The sequence below is a fragment of the Chroicocephalus ridibundus genome, chromosome 4 (genome assembly GCF_963924245.1).
Source record: "Chroicocephalus ridibundus chromosome 4, bChrRid1.1, whole genome shotgun sequence".
Taxonomy (NCBI): Eukaryota; Metazoa; Chordata; class Aves; order Charadriiformes; family Laridae; genus Chroicocephalus; species Chroicocephalus ridibundus.
In genome coordinates, this window is record NC_086287.1 from 9,291,649 (window position 1) to 9,300,910 (window position 9,262).

A 9,262-nucleotide genomic window follows, 5' to 3' on the forward strand; every position below is an offset into this window, starting at 1 on the left:
GAATGTCACCTGAGATTTTGCATTCTGCCACTCGGAGGACTTGGGACACACAGTAGTGCCTGACAGCACATCTGGTGCCAGGTGGGCAGGGAGGGGACATTGCTGATTTGGGAAGGGAACAGAAGGATGGACAAGGATTGATGAATGGACAAGACTTGAAACAAAAGTGTCTTTTATTTTTTTTTAGGCCTCATCTACTATCATTGAGTACTGCATACTACATGTGGTAGCTGTATGAAAAAAAGCGTCATGCCTTGGCTTTTAATTCAAAAACAAACACCAATTAGACTCAAACCCTTATGTTGCCTCCTGTAACTGTCTGACATGGACTTACAGCAATTCTACACTTAAAAGGAACTAAACACGCGCCAAATCAAATCTGTGAGAGTAGGACACAAAGAGCAGTTTGGTACTTTGACCTGTGGACCGAGGCCTCCTGAACTCTGTGCAGATGCCCACATTTATAATTGAGCTGGCAATCTCTGCGGTTCTTCCTTTGACCTGCACCATCTTTCAACAGCTAAAACGAGAAGTTCTGTTCACAGAAGGGCAGGCAGCTAGGATCTTTTAATAATGACACCACCACCAATGTACTTAACTCAAACATTTCACTAAAATGGTAAAGATCAAAGGGAGGAGGCTTACATGTTTGGTTATTAGTACAACTCCTACATTTCATCCCTTAGTTAAGACTACAAACATTATCAGCACATTGCATGCTAAACGGAGCACACTGCTGGACTCAAAGGTGGTCATGTGAGCCCATACTCCAGTAACAACTTGTCCCCGTGTGTCAGTGTATGTCAGCTTGTCCCACTTGCTCTCAAGCTAAATTTCTTCTACAATTTTTAATTATTATTTTTGGCTAGCATTTTGAGGAAGAAGCCCTTTCTGACAGCAAGAATTCTGATTCAGACGCTCTTACATTCACGAATTATGACAATGATTGTGTCACACTCACCTGGCTGAGCAGAGCAGCAAGCCTGCCCAACAGGGTAAAACTCCGTCGCATTTGCTTTATGACTGCAGAGAAACACCATAAAACCGGTAGAAACTATTCTGCATCAGCAGTGGTGTAAACAGAGAAGAAATCTCAGACCATTGCCTTGGACTCCAAGTCCACAGTCCAGCTGCTTTCTCCTTTTACTAGCCAATTCAAGGGTTTTTTTCCAGTTGATTCTATGTATTTATTTCAGAAGTTTCCAACAAACATGTTTCCTTTTAGATGAGCATAATTTTCAAAGCAAAGCTTGGAATAAAAGGTAACAGAAGTTAGTGCCTGGTGCTTTACTTCATTAGAAATGCAAATAATGATTATTGTGTGGGTGAAAGTTAGTAGGCAACACCTGGAAAAGTGGTACACATAAAGGTCACCTCAGCTTCAATTTAAAATTAGCATCAGGAATGAAATCAAAGGCAAGCAAATGCCAGCATGTAGAGACTGGAGGGAAAAGGACTCGTCACTTTCTTTTGAGCACATAAAGAATGTAACAACACATGACAGTGCAGTAATATAGCAATAGCAGTAATTCCTATAAATTTATTTTATTATCTTACTTTCTATATACTTTGCAGCAGAGTCTCTGCTTTTCTTCCCATTGATGCTGTATTTCATGATCTAAAAGCTTTTGAGCTGAATATAAATAGACCAGGAAGTGGCAAATAAGAAGTTTGTTTCTCCTGAAATGAAGATCAATTTTTGCTTCTAGCAGGAGACTTCACAATCTCGATTTCTCGTGTCATAGGAAGATGTCTGATGCGTGCCTATAGCGCATGTGCAGAGCAACACCTTCACAAATATCAGCAAAAGGACTTTCTACCAGAAAGAGAGTTATGCCTTTTGCTTTTTCCTTTGCTACTGAGCAGTGTCCAAGAAACTAGAAATTGAATCAGTATCCACTCAAAGAAATCACAAATGAAAACAAGGGCACTGATTCCCATTTAGCCAACCAAAAATGAATATTCTTGGGTAATCACAAAATAAAACCCAAAGCTTTTGCTCAGGATTGAAACATCACCACCACAACAAAAATACAACTTCCCGCACCAAGCCCCAGTACTTTAACTAACCGCAGCTGAGTGCGGCCTGGGACAGATGCAAACACTGGTGACAAGTCCAGGTGAAAAGCAATCAGTTACAGTATTACAGAGAAAGGCACATCCATAAAGCTAGTATTCATCACTCATCATTAAATTCATTTGAAAACACTACGCACATGGAGATGATGGAAAGACATGAACTGTACTACAAAGACAAAATCATTCTCAGTGGTTAGTTAAATGTTGTCAGTCAGTTCTAACCATTTCACAGCCAGCTTTCTCTCTGTAATGGCAGATTAAACTTGGCAGACTTGATGGGGCGTAATAAACTTCATGTAGCTACCACTCCTCCTCTTTTTGCAAAGCTGGGGCATGTTCATCCCTTTAGGTTTATTCCAGAAAGCCCAGATAAAACAAGAAGATCAGTTTCCATGTCCTCTGGAGGTTCTCCTGCTTTCATTAGAAGGGAAAGTTTGAATACATTTGCATAAACTGAGGAAGCTGCTTCATCCTCTCTCCTGCCACTGAAATGCAAGATGACAGAGGAATGAAGCACTTACTCGAACAGTGCCAGTGACCAAAGAGCAAAGACAAGGCTTAAATAAAAGGTTAACATCATACAGCTGCTTCTCTTCTGAACCCATACAACATTCTGCTGGGTCAGATAAATGGTCCATCCTGGGAAGCATCCTGTCTCCCACAGAGGGAAAAAGGAGATGCTATTTCATAAGAGCAGGCAACCTTGATCATTTTCAGTGGTTTGTTTTCCTTGCATCTCCCAGCATCCAAAAGCTGTTGTCTTGGCCTATTTCTGGGGCACATCCCTGCTTAATCCTTTCAGTATCCGTTTATAGACCTGTTGTCCATTAATTTGTCTACTCCATTGCTGAACCTGCAGGTACTGTGTCTCTGCAACTTATTGTGGTAATTGATTTTAGGGTTTTACTTACCCACATTGTTTAAGACTTCTTCTGCTTGCTCATCTTCTGATTTTTTAGAAGTTCTCATATTATGCCAACAAAGCGTCTCTTTCCCTGATCTACTTCTTCACAAAGTGATCCCAGTAGAAACAAGAGGTGATTACTCCTGAAGCTCAGCATAAATCAGAAAGATTTAAGAAGGCCAGGAAGTGGGGGAAGAAGGAGAGGAGAGGAAAAATGAGAATAACTCTTGCTATTAGAAGTAAACATCTTGCCCAAATTGTAAAAATGTTTTTACTAAAATCCAAGATGATACTATTTCCTTACTTTCAGGGATTTTCAATATCCCCAGATTTACCACAGACTTGCCCATCAATGATAAACTAACTTCAGTTATTTAATGTATGGTAAATGACACGCAACTGACATGAAAAATTAAAAAAAATTAATATGGAAGTGTTTAGAATATGCCTCTAATGAATAGAAGGTAAATTGTGATAATGCTAAAATTAACTTTTTTTTTTTAATACTTAGCACTGTCAAATTTTTGTCTACATATTAGTATCTGATGTATTCTTTGTATTAGATATATTTACATATTATATCTCCACACTAAAGTGTTTTGGGGGTGTTTCTCTTTTTTGTTACAGCTTCTTGTGTTTATACATCGTAACATCGGTGTGAATTTTATGCTCACTTTCTGTAAATCCAAGCCTTCAGATTTGGATGAATCCCCTTCTCCTTTTCTACCATTCCTGCAATGTAGACCTAGGAAAATGAATATATAAAGAACTAGTCCCAGAATAATCACCTTTTAGCTCAAAAAGAAAAAGCCTTGCTTGAGTCACACAGGGGCTAACCACTATTTGGGTCAAGCATGAAAAGGGGCACCATCTCTACCTCAACACACATAGAACGTCATAACAGTAAATATGTTAACCCAGCTACCAAAAAAGCTCTATGATCAGGCGAATTCATGCAGCAAACATGACTCAAAAAGGCAGGTAAAACACTTTCTCTCCAAAAGTCAGAAACCTAAAACTTAGATACCATTCTGAAATAAACCAGAGCCAGTACACAAAGCAAAAAACTACATAAAATGCTTAAGTCTAGAAAAGCAGATGGAGAAGTATAATTGTTTTTCTTCACAATCAAAAGCCTCTAGCACACAAATTAAATGGAAATCTCTGCTTGGATGCTGAAGTATAAAGGAACTCATGTTCCCACTACACTGCAAGCAAGACACGTTGTCACAGATGCACAGGAACAATTACATCTTGATACAAATTTGTTTAAATACAACCTATTCTATTTGATAATGATCTGCACAGGAGAGCTGATATGATATAATCCTATAGAAAATTCTGAAGGCATCAACACAAGCTATCCTAAACACTAACATTAGACAAATCAAAACTTCAAATCTGTGCTTAAATTTGATAACTAAAGTGCCAGATTGAAAGGTAGAACTTTTTATGCATCCATCTTGGTCTCTTTTTAAGTGCAATTAATTTTGGTCTGTCATAAATTTTACAGTGTGAACCGAGACCATTGCATAGCATCCCAGTCTGTTTACCTACACTGCATTCCTTGCTGGGTTTTCTTTCTTTTGCTGTGAAAACACTAAAAGAAGCAACCTGGCAGAACCTATTCAATCCATTACCTTCTCTTAAGGTGATAGCTAAGAGCCCTAGCCCTACATAAAGATGTGCATCCCTGAACTGCGCCAATCTGCAAAAGAATATGGTTCCACTCCAGAGGCGTGTCCAACTTAAGCTTTAAAATTCAAATTTGAGTTTTCTTAGAATCATCTAGATTGGAAGGAACCTTTAAGATCATCGAGTCCAACCGTTAACCTAGCACTACCAAGTCCACCACTAAACCATGTCACTAAGCACCACGCCTACCCATCTTTTAAATACCTCCAGGGATGGTGATTCAACCACTTCCCTGGGCAGCCTGTGCCAACTTTTGATAACCCTTTCAGTGAAGACATTTTTCCTAATATCCTTCCCTAAACCTCCCCTGGCACAACTTGAGACTGTTTCCTCTTGTCCTATCGCTTGTTGCTTGGGAGAAGAGACTGACCCCCACCTTGCTACAACCATTTCTAGCATTTAATTTCTGATTTAATCAATGCTAACAACTTTTAACTTGAGATAGGTCAAATCCTGCACAAAGATTTTCTTGTGAAGAGTCCCAGAGAGATCAAGGTAATTGCTTCCTAGACTAATGCATCTCCTATAAGTACTTACAGAATATATATTTTTTAAAAATGTTAAAATAGCTTATTACATAAACATATGCACTCATGAAAGATTTTAGGCTGCACCATTAAATACTTCTGTTTTTCTAAAAATCCCATCTAACCAGCTGTTGCTTATCAGTCAACCATTTAATTATTGTACTCTGTTGCCTTGATCTGGCTTTGCCAGACTGTGATAAATTGTGCACAGGTGTACTGCACACACTGTTCCAGTCACGTTTTCTTTCCCCCCTTCTCCGAAGGGTCATATAGGGTGTCTACATAAAATAGATTGTTACAGAAAAAATTCACAGAAGTAGGGAAATGCACTTTTTTAAAGAGAAACTGAGATCTTAAAAGAACTCTGATCACTCTCACTAAACAATATCAGCTCACCATGGAAACCCACCCATATTGAGGGTCCACAGCAGTCTACACAACGGCTCTGGGAGACCTAGGCATAAAGAAAATTACATGAGGTATAAATCACAGTCTTGAACTTACCTCCAGAGCAGGGGATCAGTTTCAATGATCATGATGATATTTAGTGAGGATCTTTGACAAACCTGGTTGTTCTCTCCAGTTTTTAAACTACCAGATCAAGGTTATTCCATAGGATCTGTTTAACCCCTCACAGAACAGGTTGCGGACTGTGCAAGTCCATAATAATAAGAAAGAAACCCCAAACAATTTACATTCTTTGTTGTCAATGTTATTTTAGTTTCAAAAGTGCTATCATTTCAGGATATTTCCATTCACCAGCTGTCTCACTATTATTCTCTCATCCTCCCCCTCCTAATCACACACAAAAATTAGAGAACATGCAGAAGTGAATACAGCAAAAATGGAAGATTTTCAATTGGTGTTCAGGTAGCAATCTATGGAAACAGCATGAATTTCTGATGAAAGCAGCTGGGGAAACGCTGCTTCCCCCAGACACCATGATTAAAGTACTGCATATTAGTTCCAGCTAAGTCAATTTTCTTAAATTGAAAAGTTGAACGTAACAAAGTTTCATCAAAAAATTTTGTGATGTGCCATTGTTCCTAACTATCCTCAGATTTGAATAGAAGTCACATATGGTCAGTTACAGACAGCTTAATATTCCCTCAAAGATTCTCCACAAGTTGAGTTCTGAATTACCGTCTCCTGGCATCACAATGATTTCTTTAAATTTTTGAGTTTTACTCTTTTCATTGGAAATGTTCTTCCTCCATTCTCCCCTCTCCCAAAATAGCATGATAACCAAAATATTTTATTTCTTAGGCATTGTCTGAAAGAAGAAAAGTTATTTTAGTTTATAATATATATGTACAGTTTACCTATGAGTTGAAAAACTAGAACCTGTATCACCAGGCAAGATACGTTGCCTATCACAAATTATGCTTTGCAATTATGATCAATAGAAATTATATATTTCATACTTTCATTATGTTGACATTCAAATAAGGCATTTGGCAATCAAATATTTAACTGAATAAAATTCTAGAATACTTCTTTCTCTTAAAGAAACATTATTATATGATATTTAGAGTATTCAGGTGGTTTGCTGCTTTTCCATAACATGATTCTATTGTATGACTACTAAAAGGTAAACCCTGAATAACACATAGCATACCTGAATTAGTTTTTACAGTGAACTCCAGAAGATAGAAAACTCGAGGAAATACTACACAGGCCAACACTGCCTCAAAACACATTTTATACTATTGACTGATGATGTAAGACTACTAACAGAAGTCTAATGTGAAGTTAGCTGACGTGAAGTTAGCACCTTCCTTTACAGAAAATCATATTCTGAACTATGAAGATTTTATGAAACATAACTTGAAGCCCAGTTTAGAAAAACACATAATGCTTTCAACACTCAGTCTGCATCTGTGCAAGATTGAACTTCAGCAAAGTGGCTTTGCCCTGTAGCACAGCATAAAATCGTCCCAATAAAAACATTGCAAGGAGATCAAAGTAGTAAGACATCCCTGCTTTTCTTCCGTTTCCTAGGAAACTTCTCTATACCTATGTTTCTTTCATGTCCATGTTTTAAAATAGTCATTTGACATTTACACCTGAATTAATTCCAGTTATAAATACCCCCTTTTAATATATCCAGCTAATTTTAGGATGTTAGCAGCTAACAGCATCCATTTCACTAAAATCTTTAAGATTAAGTGATAAATTATTAATTATGCTTTCATGTTAAATAGACCCTCTAAAGTATAACAATTAAAGTAAGCAAATGTACATTAGGCAGGTCTCTGAAGATTGTCTGTCCTTTCAAAATAGTTGTCTGTTCTTATACAGTAGCACGTCTTGGTTCTTCAAAACAGCTATTCAGTAAACAGTTATTAAATTCTAACTGAGAAAGTCAACCAGCAGAGACAAGACAACCTTTTAATCTCTCTATGGAAATTTCCACCTTAAGTGAAAATCACAACTCATCACAGTAGTGGCTTTTCTGACAGAAACATACACCATGATGGGCTGGTCCATCCACTGTGTCTGCCAGGACATCGCAACACCTGTTAAAAGAGAACATTTTTTCACTCCTGGACTAAATAAAAATTAAAGATACAGTCTTTTCAACTTACTCCTAACAGCTGACCTTCTCCAGCCATTGAAGCATTCTATTCTTTCGAGTTCAAGAACAGCTAAACCCTCACCTTCCCCCAGCAGCGATGACTGCACCTGACCACAAGTGTATTTAGAAAAGAATGACCCTGTGACAAAGTTTGCTGGCTGAGGTGCTGGAGTAGTCTACCTGCATTACTACAGCTCTCCTTCTGCTCTCCGTAGCCACATAATTCACTATGCCCTAAGAAAGATCCTGATCACCTCTTCGTAATTCATGCAGCCTACTACACTATGCCTTCTCCGACAGTCAACCATACGCTTTTTTCACCTAGAAGGAGTGCACTGTGAATTGAAATGGTTTGGGTTTTTTTCTCCCGGTAAAAGAGAAAAAGAACTAATCTTCTTTCAGGTCTTTCCCTTCCCCCCCAGTTTATGTGGCACAGACCAGCCTGCAATAATCAAACCAGAGCCATTTAGTGTATAGTCTAGTCTTGCTGTGACTAATAGGATGATTGGTTGTATAGCTTCTTTATGGTTGTTCATTATATCACCCTTACATAAAGTAATTTAATTTCAGTGGGATAATTAGGGTATTTCTAATCTAACTGATAGTCTGAATGAAATGAGATTCTCAGAGGGAGATTTGTGTACCAGGAGATTGGTGACCTTCGGCCCCAATTTTCACACAATGTATTAAGCTGACAGCCTTACTCCCAAGCCCTGCTGCACCGGCTCTTCACCACTTGTGCAGATCTATGAGCTACAGATAGCAACACTGAACAAGGTTCTTCTACCCAAAATCCCTTTATTGAAGGAAACTGTAGTATTTTATTTGAATTACAGAAAAATAATCCAGGACACCATTCAGTAGTTGGAAATGCAGTGCCATTCTTAATCTGCCATGCAAAGCATGCAGCTAAATTCTTGATTTTTAGACTGTGCCTTACAAGGCAACATCGAGCATATATAACATCGACTTGATCAACACGTACACTTCTACAAGTATTGAAAGCAAAAACTTCTCCCGCTGCTCCCTCTCCACAGTTCTCTGGAAACAAACATGCAGAAGTTGAAAAAAGCGGCTTCTGTACCACTGTCAAACTGAATCACTGCTATATTGTATTTATGAACCAAAAAACTAGGCTTCTCTATCTTTTGCTGCAACCTGTAGCTGTCAAGCAGACCAATAGACCTGGCTGGTTAACAGCCAGGGCCCTCCATTTCTGCACTGACACATATCAGCACTTTTCTTTCTGCCTCTGTTCTCTGAAAGCTGATGTAGTCTTTTCCCACATCCGTATAACACTGTCCTGGCTCAGACCGATCCAACTCTCTGAAAGCAGCAAGATCCTTTTTTCCTTCAGTGAAGTGTGGACTGAACCTGGCTACTGTAACCTAACCCTTCTCATCATACCTGCAGTATCGTCCCTGCGGTTGCACATTCCTTTGTTGATCCTTGTCACAAAGGATGATACCCTTAAACACC